General features: G+C 38.1%; 1 long non-coding RNA gene across 1 annotated transcript; it reads left to right on the forward strand.

Annotated features, from left to right (window-relative positions):
• The first annotated feature begins 2455 nt into the window (after window positions 1-2455).
• LOC111093226 lies at window positions 2456-9417 on the forward strand. Its single transcript, XR_005381086.1, has 2 exons — window positions 2456-2554; window positions 8751-9417. It is a non-coding gene; the product is annotated as an uncharacterized LOC111093226 (long non-coding RNA).
• The last annotated feature ends 5344 nt before the right edge of the window (window positions 9418-14761 follow it).

Genomic DNA, 14761 nt, shown 5'->3' on the forward strand with positions numbered 1-14761 from the left:
TTTCAGAAAAGTAAAGTAAGATCCTTAATGACCTGTGGCAGAGAATTATTTTATTTATTTATTTTTTGATTTTTTTTTTTTTTTAATTTAAATTCTAGGCAGGAATTCTTTACTGGGGGAAGGGGATGATAGGTTTGAGAGAAGCCCAGCTTGTCCTTCAGGAGGGCTGGGGAGGGAAGTAGGGATTTTTAAAAGTAACTATTGTCTTGAAAAATTAAAAGGAAAGATTCTAAGTACTTTCTAAAGAGGCAAACTTTGAAGAGGAAAGAATTTAAATTTTAAATTTAAAAATGAGGTCAGAGATTCCAACAAATGCCAATAAAAGGGCCCTTTGAGTTTCTTGGGCTTTTTACAAAAATATTCCACAGGCTCGCAAACACAGCACATGTATTGGGTACACAGACGAAGAGAAAAGCATAAAGAAGAATAAAAGTTGACATAGAGAAACTTGGCCAGAGGAAAACTGTTTTAAAGGATTAGTAGTACTAAATATGCATTTATACTTTAACTGCGATGGCATAGCAGCTATCTTTGAATGGGGGGGTGGGGAGAGGATTTAAATAATTTGAATGTTTTAGGGTTTTGAATTTGAGGCCTAAAGTTCTAGTTCTGCACTTTCTTAGGCTTCACTTCTCTGAGGCTCAGTTTCTTTAGCTACAAAATGAAGGATTTGAAAGCTTGAACTAAATGGGTGCTCCCTACAAAGCTTTTCTAAAAAACTAACCATGCCTACCCCCAGGCTCAGTGTGAGGGTAGCTGGAATCACCATACTGCAAGTCCAAATCTTTTTAAAGTTTCCTGTTTTGTTTTAAAAGTCTGTGTCCTGGAATATGAATTACATCTCAATAAAACCATTTTTTTAAAAAAACTTCAAGTACTATTTATCCCTTACTATTCTTTTTGTGTTTTTCCCTTTAAATATACTTGAGCTTGTATTGGATAGAAAATTTATATTCTGCTTTTTTTTTTTTAAGATTTTATTTATTCACAAGAGACACAGAGAGGCAGAGACATAGGCAGAAGGAGAAGCAGGCTCTCTGAGGGGAGCTGGATGTGGGACTTGATCCCAGGATCCCAGAGTCATGCCCTGAGCCAAAGGCAGATGCTCAACCACTGAGCAACCCACGTGTCCCTATATTCTGCTTTTTTTTCACTAAGTATTATATCTTTACATTTTGCATGTGTCATTAAAAACACTGTTACTTTTCTTTTAATAACTATATACTATTCAGGCACCTGGCTATACTATAATGTATTAAACTGGCCCCTAATTTGAGATATTCAGGTTACAGCACGGTGTGTTTTCACCACCATATTCCCTTAATTCCTCCTGCTTGACTCCGTGTAAAGGCTGAGATTTCTTTATAGTTTCTAATTGAATCCTCTGAAGTGTGAAGATTATAAGATGAAAATAATTTTTTTCTCTTATTACTGCAGTGTGTTAACTGGTCTCGTGGTGACGTAAGTTGTATTTCACTCTCTAAGATCTTACTGCTAAAGAGGAAAAAAAGAAACTAACACTTACTGCAGGTTTATCCATACAGGGTCTTTTGTAAAGGTTATCACATGTCATCCATCCAGTAAGGTAATGATTCTATCCCACTTCATGTAATAATAAGCTGAGACTCAAAGGAACTGGGTAACTGGCTAATGATGTGTAGTACAAAGGTTTAAATTGGGTCTGATCTCCCTCAGTACTGTCCCAGGCCATCCTGTTCGGCACACTTTGGTCCCACAGCAGCCACAGAGGGAGCACACAGCCACCCCGGTACTTCCCTCACCCCAAATCCCACTGGCCAATCCCTTTTCTTAGTCATACAATGGTCTCTCCCGTGATTAACATCTTGCTTTTTGATGAGGGTCCTTTAACGCACAGCAGATAGCTTTTTTCCAAAGGATAAATAAATTAAAGATTATTTTAATGCTTCCAGCAGGAGTCAGTAAACTTTATCTATAAAGGGCCGGATAGTAAATACTTCAGCCTTTGCAGAACATGTGCTCCCTGTCTCAATTTCTTGACATTGCCCTTGTAGTGGGAGAGAAGCTAGCCACAGTAACTGACAAATGGCATGGCTGTGTTCCAATAAAACTTTATTTAGGGACACTGAAATTTGAATTTCATGTAGTATCCACTTCTCACAAAATATTATTCTCCTTTTGATTTTTTCCCCATCCATTTAAAAATGGACAAACCATTCCTAGCTCATAGGCAGTCATAAAAAGCCCTCATGGGCCACAGTTTACCCCGTCTCACCCCTAAGTGGGCAGGGTGTTCAACTGTAAGGCTGCTGTGGTCTGTAGCTCTAGGTGAGTGAGTCATGAGTTAGATGGGGGTCATGTTCCACTTGGTCCATTGGGAAAATCCTAAAAGATACAGATAACATAGATATCTCAGCCAATAAGTCCCTATTTGTACATTAACCTATGTTGATACTAGGTGAGTGATGTCACAAATGCCATCTCCTAGAGACCAGGCGATAATGGATCCCTCCATGGAAGTGGTGCAGTTATCCCTCTTCATGTCCTGAAAGGCATCTGGCACCGGGGATGAAAGGTGTTGTTATTCCCACCTCGCAGTGTCCCTTTAAAGACTGCCCATCACGGTGTCAGCCACTTCCTCCTGTGGCCCTACTGTACACTTGAAACTTAAACTGGCTCCCCTCAGAACCCCTTGCCATCCACCTCCATTCCTCCACTTTCTTACCTTTTTACCTCATTTCTTTTACTACCTCGATTCCAGCAATCTTTCCATGCCATTAGAACTCATCATCAATTGTCTCTTATGAACGATCTCTTTCCTTCACCCTCACTCTCTTCCCTCTGCAGCCTAAACTTCAAGGTCAATCCTGACGCTGTCTTCCTCGCTTATGACATCAGGGGCTGATTTTTAGCAAGCAGGTGGTTTTTTTGTTTTTGTTTTTTTAAGATTTTACTTATTTATTCAGGAGAGACACAGAGAGAGAGTCAGAGACCCAGGCAGAGGGAGAAGCAGGCTCCCCATGGGAAGCCTGATGTGGGACTCGATCCCAGGGCCCTGGGATCATGCCCTGAGTCAAAGGCAGACACTTAACCACTGAGCCACCCAGGTGTCCCAAACAGGTGGTATCTTTAACTCAGGAAACAATGGAAAAGAAGTGGAGGGTAGCACTGTATGTTGGGAAGTTGAATTAAAAAAAAAAAAAAGTGGATGGTAGCAAAACAATGAATTAAACCTCACACCCTCCCCCAGCTTGCACTGTGCCCGAGGGCAGCCTCTTTTGCCAAAGTCAGCTGGCCTGGTGGTGCTTCAGTGCTAGGGGCCCCGTGTGCCACTCTGACCAGGAGCGTTTCTCCGGGACAGCCTGCTCTCCAGCCTGTGTGACCCTAACTCCACTACTCCTCTGCTCTCCCAATCATCAGGCCTAGGCACAATCAGAGGAGAGAATGTAAATGAAGCTAGACTTTCCAGAATTATTTGGGCCTTTGTCTCCATTTCTCTCAGCTATATCAGGTCTATTTCTCACGGAATAAATCTGAGTCGAGAAAAAAAATTAGATACCAGATACACAGAAAAACTCTTCTCTCTATAGTTGGATAATTTGTGCCTTCTGGGTCAAGAAGACAGATGACCTCATACTTCCTACTGGGAAATAACAGGTTTGGGAAACAGTCTAGCGATTCTCCTCCATTATGACTGGTACGCTGAACTCACCTGCTCTTAAAAACCCTGAACATATGTCAGAGCAAGCAAAATATATAAATGACATACACTATTTTGATGATCAATAAAAACATTCATGCTAAAAAAATCAAAGGAAAAAAATTAACCACTTTTAAACGGAACTATAAGACGAATAGATGAAATTATTACTCTTTATGTGTTTGACTTCTGTAAAGCATTCATATGGTTACGTGAAGTTTTACTGAATAAATCAATTCAAACTGACTAAGTTATGGGCACTAGTAAATAAATTAAGAACTGATTAAAAGAGCAGCAGAAAATGTGGTCTTGCTTCAGGTAATGGTATGCACCGTGAACTCTCCAACACCCGACATGCCCTTGACTACAAAGCTTTGGTGTGTGACTCTTTTAAGTACCCATTTGATATTATTTGATGCAAGTTCTTAGAGATTGGAGTCTATGCATGTGCATCCATTTGTTATTTCATTTGTTGTGCCTAGTATACTGCATAGTACATAGTAACCTCAGTAACTATGGCTGGAATGAATGATGATTGAATACGGTGGTGAGAAACAAGCACTGTGAAATTAATTTTTTTCTTGAGATTTTCTATTTATTTACTTGAGAGAGAGAGAGAGAGAGCACAAGCAGGGGGAGCAGCAGAGAGAGAGGCAGAAACAGGATCCCCATGAAGCAGAGCCCTATGCAGGATTGGACCCCAGGACCCTTGGATCATGTCCTGAGCCCTAGAAGGATGCTCATCCAACTGAACCACCCAGGTGCCCTGACACTGTGAAATTCTGAATTGGTTTTTAAACCATTGAAGAAAGTGTAAATTATATGCAGCATGTCATATATTCTAATTACTTGAGTTTTGCTAATCTGCTCCTGTGTCAAATGGTAAATTCTCAATTTAATGTGATACTTTTATTTTCTCAGTTGAGGATTAGAGTTTACAGACATATTATTGGATGGTAGATTCAAAGTTAATATTTTTAAAGGTGACCTTGATGGTAATAAATACCCTCAGTTTTCAGGGTGAAAAATGGAGAACATTTTATCAAAACAGAGAAACGAGTAAAACTAGAAATAAAGTGAAAATTAACCTTAGAGGTATGAATCTTTAAATACATGACTTTTACTTCAAAAAGGAAGATTAAAATATTGTCAAGTGTAGAATTATACTGGAGTGTAACTAGTGATGTGCTCATATGAATGCTTTACTAAAATCATATATATAAAGTACAGGTACAATACCTTCTTTTCACTTATTAATCTCACACTTCTGTTTAAAAGCAGATGATTCTGGGCGCCTGGGTGGCTCAGTGGTTGAGTGTCTGCTTTCAGCTCAGGGCATGATCTCAGGATCTGGGATCGAGTCCCACATCAGGCTCCTTGTGGAAAGCCTGTTTCTCTGTCTGCCTGTGTCTCTGCTTTTCTCTCTGTGTGCCTCTCATGAATAAATAAATAAAATCTTTTAAAAAATATATAAAAGCAGGCAGCCTGGGTGGCTCAGCTGGTTTAGCACTGCCTTTGGCCCAGGGCGTGATCCTGGAGACCTGGGATCAAGTCCCACGTCAGGCTCCCTGCATGGAGTCTGCTTCTCCCTCTGCCTGTGTCTCCGCCTCTCTCTCTCTCTCTGATAAATAAAATCTTTAAAAATATATATATAAAAGCAGATGATTTTTTCTCAGATTAATTTTCTCTTAGTATAGATATTTTTCTTGGTCAGCAAGATAGTGTCATGTCATATAAACATTTTAGCACTAAAGAACAAGCAAATAGTCCAGTTACCTACTGCTTCAATGTTCTGAAGCTCTTGTAAACTGTCTTAATGTCGTAAGAAGTTGAGTAGAGGGGCACCTGGGTGGCTCAGTCAGTTGGGTGTCCACCTCTTGGTTTTGGCTCAGGTCATGATCTTATGGGTCATGTGATCAAGACCCCTGATGGGCTCCACACTCAGCAGGGAGTCTGATTGGGGATTCACTCCCTCTGTCCACTCCCCCACTGCCACTGCTCACACTCTCTGTCTGAAATAAATAAATAAATAAATAAATAAATAAATAAATAAATAAAAAGAAGTTGAGTAGTTATTTCCCACAATTTGCACAAACAGCTATACCTTCCCTGAGTTCCAGGCCCCTGTCTATTTCTCCCAACTTACTGAAGCAAACTATTTGTACCAAAAGTCAGTTGTAGGAAGAAGATGCTATGAGAGTAGCCTGTGACCCCAAATTTTGTGACATGCATGTAAATCTCTTTCAACATAATGCTAAACCACTGGTTTACATTTACTTTGTAGGAAGTCAAACCAGGCAGGTTACAAGCAGATGTTGTGGCTTTTCCAGCTTGCTAAAGTGAGGTACTTAAGTATAGACAAAATCACAAACATGCCACAAGTGCCAATCAATGAAACCTGTGTATACTAAAAAGTTTCAGTGTAACTGGAAAGCCTAAGATCATTAATATTTTTATTTTTTATATTGTCATTTATTTATTTGCGCACGCGAGAGAGAGCATGAGCAGGGAGGAGGGGCAGAGGAAGAGGGAGAAACAGACTGCCTGCTGAGCAGGGAGCCCAATGTGGGGTTCTGTCTCAGGACCCTGAGATCATGACCTGAGCTGAAGGCAGATGCTTAACCGACTGAGCCACCCAGGTGCCCCAATATTTAAAATAAAATGGATTTTGATATCAGTTTACAATGATATAAAATATGGGGAAAGTAGTAAGAAAATTAACATAGTTCTCATCTAGTATTGATAAGAATGTATTTTTCCCTCCAGAATTTTCTTAAGAATACTTTCGCTGGGCAGCCTGGGTGGCCCAGCAGTTTAGCGTCTGCCTTCAGCCCAGGGCCTGATCCTGGAGACCGGGGGTCGAGTCCCACATCAGGCTCCCTGCACGAAGCCTGCTTCTCCCTCTGCCTGTGTCTCTCTCTCTGTGTCTCTCATGAATAAATAAATAAAATTAAAAAAAAAAAAAAGAATACTTTTGCTGTTGGGGAGCCTGGGTGGCTCAGTTGGTTAAGCATCTGTCTTCAGTTCAGGTCATGATCCCAGGGTCCTAGGATGAAGCCCTGCTGAGCAGGAAGCCTGCTTCTCCTTCTCCTTCTGACTCATGCTTTCTCACACTATCTCACTATCTCTGTCTCTCTCAAATAAATAAATAAATAAAATCTTAAAAAATAAAATACTTTTGCTATGTAGGCACCTGGGTGGTGCAGTCAGTTACATGTCTGACTCTTGGTCTTGGCTCAGGTCCTGATCTCAAGGTCCTGATCTTAAGGCCCTGATCTCCAGGGTTCTCAGATAGAGCCCCGCCTCCAGCTGGGCACTCAGTGCAGAGTCTGCTTATGTTTCTCCCTTTCTCTCTGTTCCTCTACCCCACCCTCCTGCTGGTGTGCTCATACTCTCTCTAAAAGAAAAAAATAAATCTTAAAAAAAAAAAAACTTTTGCTGTTTTGTGTATAAAATATTTTTTTAAGGAAAGCATTATAATGTATCTTGAAATCTTTAATTTCTAGCTGTTCTACTGTCAATGATGATGGGAAATAGAAATTTAGTTTAGTACTTTGCCTGAAGCAAGGCAGCATAGCAACTATTCTGTAGGGCAAATTGCTCAGCAAGCAATATGCCCTCTGTGTGGAATCCAGCATGTGCCATGCTGAACTAATTTGCTAAAAAAAAAAAAAAAAAAAAGATCTAGAATAAAGATTTCACTATATCTCAGTTACTGTGGGAAACTACTGTATGTGTTTTGGAATTTTTCGGCTTAATATAAGAAGAATAAAAATTTATTGTGGTTGATGTCAGTATTTAATCATTTTGATTCTTTGCATTTCAAAACCTTAAAATTTCAAAATTCCAGTTTGCAATTTTACTGCCTTATGCTAAGGCATATTTGGCTGGGTCAGGCCAAGTATGATACACATCAGTTTACCTTAAGGAATTATAAATGCACGATTTTAAGATGTTTTGTTGCAATGCTGTAACAGGCACGGTTTTTCCATATATGTTGAAGCCTGATAAAAATATGTGTATAGTGGTTGAGGTATAAGGCTGAACACATCCTCTCAGATTGCTCCTCCCAAATGAAGGCTCTCTCTCTGGCAGGGGGACCTGCTTGTCCCAGAAGGTGACAAGCCTTTCAGTTAAGCCGAACTACTTGAATATGTCCCTATAAGAAAGTAGGAGTGCTGTACATGTGTTACAATTCCGCTTAAGTTACCCATCTTTCTTTGTACTCCCTTTTCCCCTTCTCTTTCATCTTTTCTTTCTCCCTTTTTTTATTTTTAAATTTATGCTCCTTTCTAGACTAAAGTCACTTGATACATAATGAGGGGCAATTTCTCCCAGAGTTGTGACAGTTGTAAAGTCATCCTTAAGAATCTTGTTTGACATCTCACTCTCTTCTTATCCAGGGAAAGACTGAAATTTATTAAGTATGTATAATGGAAATATGAAACAATCATAATTAATCTTAAGTGGGGAGTATAAAAAATAATAAATGTGAGGTTTTAAATTTTAATCGCCAAACTGAAGAACAAAAGAATCAAAGACCAAGATCATAAAGAAATCAGCAAAAGATGATTTGTGAACTCAAAACAATGTATGACTTTAGTGCATTTCTAAAGTTTTTGGTTAAAAGTCCTTTGCTTTTGCATTTTTAATGCAATTATGCATTATAATAATAGAAAACAAGCAAAATAATACATAGAAAGCTGTGCATGCCTTAGGTAAGCTTTCCTGCATTTTCTAATTTATATCACAAATAAAATGAGGTAGAGGGAAAAACCTTTTACACCTTAAGGAACATGGCATAAACCATCACTTGAGAATTACTTTTACTTTAAATTGTTTTTAAAGATTTTATTTATTTATTTCAGAGAGAGAGAGAGATGGTGAAAAAGGATGAGTAGGGAAGAGATGCTCCCTGCTGAGCGGATGTGGGGCTTGATCCCAGGACCCTAGATCATGTCCGGAGCCGAAGGCAGATGCATAACTTACCGATCTATGCAGGCACCTCTTTTTTTTTTTTTTTTTGATAATTACTTTTACTTTTATAACAGAAATACTTTTTTCTTTACAGCTTTATAAAGGGATAATTGGCAGACAAGACATCGTGATTAAAGTGTACAATTGGATAAGGGCTGACATCTGTATGGATCCCTGAAACCACCAGCTTGATGAAGACAGTGAACATATCCATCACCTCCCCAAGCTTCCTTGTGCCCTTGGTGGGTGATTTCTCCCTCCCTCACCTTTATCCTACCTACCCTCTGTCCTCAGGGCAACCACTGATCTGTCTGCGGTCACCAAGGATTTGTTAGTTTAGCATTACTTCTAATAATCTACAACTAAACTAAAATCATCCTTCTCATGCAATTAAAAAAAGAAAAGATTTGCTTTGTTTCCTGACGGGAAGAAAAAGTAACAATGCTGGAGCAAAGGGTGACACACAGGTCATTAGAAAGCACTTTTAATTGAGTAATGATTGTGCAGATTCTCTTTCATATTCTACAGCCTGATGCTAATTGGATTAAAGAGTCAAGAATCCAGGAAATGAAGTAAAAGAGGAGGTGTGTTGATTTTAATAAATAGGGTTTTTTTTTTCCTGTCTCATCTGTCAGCTTATTTCTAATTAATAAATGGATCTTCAAAACCTGGCCAAAAGTAAGCACTGTTCAAATAAATTAGATGGCTCTTAAAAAAAAAAAAGGCAGCTCTATCTTGGAGTTCTATGTCAATAATAAAGCGAATTGTTGCAGATGACATTAAAACACTACCTAAACTCTACCTTGCAAAAATAAAAGTTTATTTTAATCCATCATTACAATATGTAAAAATTATGTTGGCATATAAATAAAGGCTGGTTGAGAATGTTAAAAACCATAGCAGTTCAATCTTGGGGGCTTTGTGGAATTATGTATTTTGGTTTTGTCTTTAAATATTTTTATAATATGTATATAATAAATAATTTATTTCTATCCCTTTCCAATACATATTATAATGTTAAACTTGAAGATGTGCTTTCCCATTCTGAGAGTGCTTTTGTAAGATGCGATATTTAAAGCAAACTCAACACTTCATTTTATAAACAGCACATTTTTCATTCTCTTGACATCATGGAATACGAATGCTGTACATTGGAACATAAAACAAAAACAGACTCAACTTAGTTGGAATTATAATATATGTAGCACTAATGCTACTTATTGATTACCACAAAGGTGTTTGCTTTTGCTTATTGCAGCTTTTCCATGATAGAGCAAGAACTAGAAGTACAGTATTTGTGAGAGGTGGTTACACATAAAATGTTTTCATGTGGTGAAGGGCCTATTCCATACTTTCATAAAGCAACTTAGTCTTTCATGATGAATGAAGTATTAGTGCTTTGGACTATATTTATTTCAATCCTTGAAAATGCTTAGATAATTTTAAAACCAATAAATCTATGGAGACTACATGGTCTAATATATATTTATACATGGGTCTGCATGTGAATTTTAATTAAAATATGTTCCAAAGAATCTAATCATCCCAACCACTGTTTACAGAGTTTTGAGAGATATGGCAGTAACTAGCCTAATTTTACAATTTACTGAAATATTTTTATTCATGTATTTCTGATTTAAAAGATATAGAGGTATTCCCAGATTTATTCACATATTAAAACACACTTTTTTGAGCACTCTGAACATAGCATCAGACTAGAAATAAAGGTATATTCAGACAAAATAGTAAATGGCAAACGGGAGTGTGCCCTTAAGGTGGAAAAGAATAATCATGAACTAGTGGTTGATAAACATAAGTGTAGATGGGCATATGGAGAAGTCCTTTATAGGTACTGTATTTACATTACTTGCTAATGCTGATAACTGCAAGAATTCTGCAAGTCCAATTTTATTACTAGTTTCAAATTTTCTAAGAATTTTCTAGACACCAAAGTGGATAGTTTTGATTTACAAATGAAATATTTCTGTGGATCTGGTACAACGGGAATTTCAGGCCTTTAATTAGTAAAAAAAAAAAGAGAGAGAGTAAGAGAGCAGATAGGATGTATTTACTGTACAGGATTTCGTAAGATAGGGTCTTCATTCCATGCTGGTATTAGGCCAAAACCTGGGCCTTTGAACTCAGAAAATCCTGAGATTCCCTCACAAAACAAAAGAAATATTGGTCTCTCAAGAATTAAAATTATAATGTAAATCATTTTTAATGATAATTACATGTTTATTTGTATTTATATCTCTTGTAATGAATTTAGATTTGGTAAATATGCTTGAAGCTACTGGGTAACTATGATTCAATGTATTCTTTTTCCTTCTAAAATTAAAATATATGTTTTGGTTAAAGTCCCAAATTTTTAGCAAAAACAGCTTATTCTCATTAATTTCTTTCAGAGATTTATGTGTTTCTTGGGAATTCTGTTGTTTATATATTGATTACAAGCTATAATTGCATTAAGTAAACTGAGAAAGCATGTCACAAACTGGTTTTAACAATAGCTATATTTTTACATATTTATCTTTTGAAAAAAACAGCATGGATATCTATATTTTACTTAGTAATATCTCAATTTCCTCAATAAGTAAGTCTGTAAATTGAATTTATAGTTTATTTTGTCTTTCCTCCCATCAAATTATGTGAATAAGAAATACTGTGGTCTCATAACATAATTTTATTTCCAAGAGAAAGAACATGCAAGTCTGTAAAATAATAGTCAATAGTGACTTTGTTAAAATATATTTATTGAGCACCTACTACATGTAGGGCACTGCAGGAGTGATAGAAATATATTTTGTCTAATGTCCTTGCTTTCAAGAAGAGCACAATTTAAAAAGACAGAAGGGTACACTTTAGATAGGAATCCATGCTTGAGCAAAACAAATAAAGACCGTGTTTTCTTTTCTTTTTTTTTTTTTTCCTCCAAGTTTTCTGATCTATATAACAAAGGTAACTGGTGGATCCATATAAGCCAATTCAGGGCCTCTGGATTTAAACATTTTCAAAGTAACAATATTAAAAATAAGTAACACATTTCAAGGGTTCAGGGCTTGAGTGATAATGGAATGGTGTGCCCAATGCAGATAGGTACGCAGAGGCCAGGTCTAGAGGATCTATATTTCTTAAGCAATGGACAGCTATTCAAGGGTTTGAAAGCCAGGAGCAGTTTTCCAGGCAGAGCCGATGAGTCTACATTTAGGAACAAGAGTTTGACTAGAGAGGAAGGTCTAAGAGATACTAAGGAAGCATAATTGTCAAGGCTTGGTCACTGGCTGGAGGTGACTTGGTGACAAAAGGTTTGCAGATTTCTAGTTTAGGTGACTAGGTGGATGCAGTCATCACCCCTGAAAGAGAGAAGCCAAGACGAGAAGTACATATGGAAGAGATGACTACATTATGGATATGTTGGGTTTGAAGTGATTTGGGGGACTTAAAGACGAAATGTCTCCTAGGCAGTCTGGTCCTTTGGAACTTCAGGGGGGAAATCTTTGCTAGGATTAGAGTTTTCAGATTCATTAAATAAATGAGACACATTAGCATATATGTTGTCACTAAAATCATAGGAGTGGATGAAATTGCAAGGGGTACTCAATAAATGTTTATGGGTCTAATGAATAAATGAGTAAGAGGAGGAGATGAAAAAAGAGAGAATTAAGAGGGGGAATGATGAGTTGCGAGGTAACAGAGGAAGTGCCAGGATAAGCTGTACTAACTCCATAAATTTCCCTAGAATTATCTTTGGTCATAGGAACATATAGTCATGTAACAAAGACAAATATTAACAGAAGTATTACTTCTGTGTATGCAGTATATTCTGTTTTATTTGAGAAATGTGTAATTGATTAATTGGAGATAGCTAAACTAGCTATTTCAGAACCACTACATTTTAGCAGATTGTGAATCTACATTGTTATACGGTTCATGAACCCACATTATTAATGAAATGTAAGTGTGACCCTGTCAAAGTGTTGTCTCAGAAAAGAAAAAATGTAACACAAAGATTGCAAGGCATTGTTGCATGGGAGTTGACAACACAAGCTCTAGTGTCTCTCAACCTTGTTGTTTCTTTTTAAGATTTTATTTATTCATGAGAGACAACAGAGAGAGAGGCAGAGATAGGCAGAGGGAGAAGCAGGCTTCCTATAGGGAGCTGGATGCGGAACTCGATCCCAGGACCTTGGAATCATTACCTGAGCTGAAGGCAGATGCTCAACCGCTGAGCCACCCAGGTGTCCCTCAACCTTGTCTTCATTACTGCCCCCCACAAGGAGACCTTTTAGATTTATTTTCCCTAACTGATTCCCCTCATCCCATGAAATGTTAATACCATGGACTTCCTATATGTCTGTTTATGTACTGTGTGGCCCTTTGGAAGCCCACAGACCATGGTAATGCCTAAAATTGTCTAACCCTCCACCCCCAAGAACTAATTTTCACCCCCGTTGAGAATGCAGGCTCTGGACAGCCACAATATCTAGCCCCAAATCCTAGGTATACTGCTTATTTGTTGTGTGATGTTGTACAAATTATTTAACCTCTGTGTTCCTACATTATTTACATTTTTCTCTCTTTCTTCGGTCTTTTTGGTCTATTTTCATTTTACCTTGCTATATTGGTTTTTGTGAATGGTCACTTTGTGTTTAAAAGTTGTACTCTTGGGATCCCTGGGTGGCGCAGCGGTTTAGCGCCTGCCTTTGGCCCAGGGCGCGATCCTGGAGACCCGGGATCGAGTCCCACATCAGGCTCCCGGTGCATGGAGCCTGCTTCTCCCTCTGCCTGTGTCTCTGCCTCTCTCTCTCTCTCTCTCTCTGTGACTATCATAAATAAATAAAAAAAAAAAATTTAAAAAAAAAATAAAATAAAATAAAAGTTGTACTCTTTATAATTCAGAGGACAGTTTATCATTAATATCATTCATGATAGTTTTTCTTTTCTTTGGCACATAAGAATGACTTGAATTCATACCATTTAACTGAATGGTGCTTAATAAAGCCATGCTCTATTTTTTTAAAAAAGATTTTATTTATTTATTCATAAGAAACACAGAGAGAGAGGCAGAGACATAGGCAGAGGGAGAAGCAGGCTCCCTGCGGGAGCCCGATGTGCAACTCAAGCCCAGGATCCCAGGATCACATCATACCCTGAGCCTAAGACAGACACTCAACCACCCAGGCGTCCCTAAAGCCATACTTAATTTTTTATTTTATTTTTTTCCTAAAGCCATACTTTAAAAGGGACAAGAAATAATCATTCTTTTCTCAAAAGCTAAGTACTAGTCTTCAGGGACACTGATTTTATTTCCATGCCTCCTATGGTTTTTTCTGTTCTAGCCCAATGCCTAGACACTGATTATTTACAAGTCTTATAGAATTGCTTAGAGTTATGTAGCCATTGTTCTTACATATGTGGAAGTTGGTCCTGGTTAAAGTGAGCACCTGCCTGTAGAGGTCACCTGTATTCAGGATCACATGGCAATCCCAGGAAATTTCACAACATGCTCAAAGCTGCCAAGCCCCATACAAATGTAGAGGGGGACCACTGAACTGTCAGATATTTCCTGACCCTCACATCTCTGAGCCATATCTCCAGGTATATGATGTCTCCAGTTTACCTTAGATTGTCAAACACTTTGCAGACAGCACAGGAGTACTGTTGGCTTTCACTCACGCTTTTGATAGTAAAGAAGCAGGGACGCAAATTGTTGAACGTCAATCAGAACCAGGAGCCCTGATCAGTATGAGGAGCAACCTATTCAAAACACTTATTGAGCACTTATTACGTATGTGTGGAATATGAAGGTGAATAAGCTCACATCCCTGAGACTGTGTAGTGCACAAGGGAGAAAGGTATGTGTAAAAATCATAATACAAGGCAGAAAGGGATAGATGAGACAACACAGATATTATAAGAGAGCTTTGGAGCATAGAGGAAGGGAACAACATATTTGGCTGAAAAAAATGGGGAAGGCTTTTGGAGGAGGTAACTTTTGAGAAAGGCTGGGTGGGATTTTGAAGACATTCACTGAAGGGTGGGGAGGGACATTTTAGCATATGACAAAATGTATTAATTTGATTTGGAAGGCCCTTGCAGGGG

Source organism: Canis lupus, chromosome 29 (assembly GCF_011100685.1).
Source record: "Canis lupus familiaris isolate Mischka breed German Shepherd chromosome 29, alternate assembly UU_Cfam_GSD_1.0, whole genome shotgun sequence".
Taxonomy (NCBI): Eukaryota; Metazoa; Chordata; class Mammalia; order Carnivora; family Canidae; genus Canis; species Canis lupus.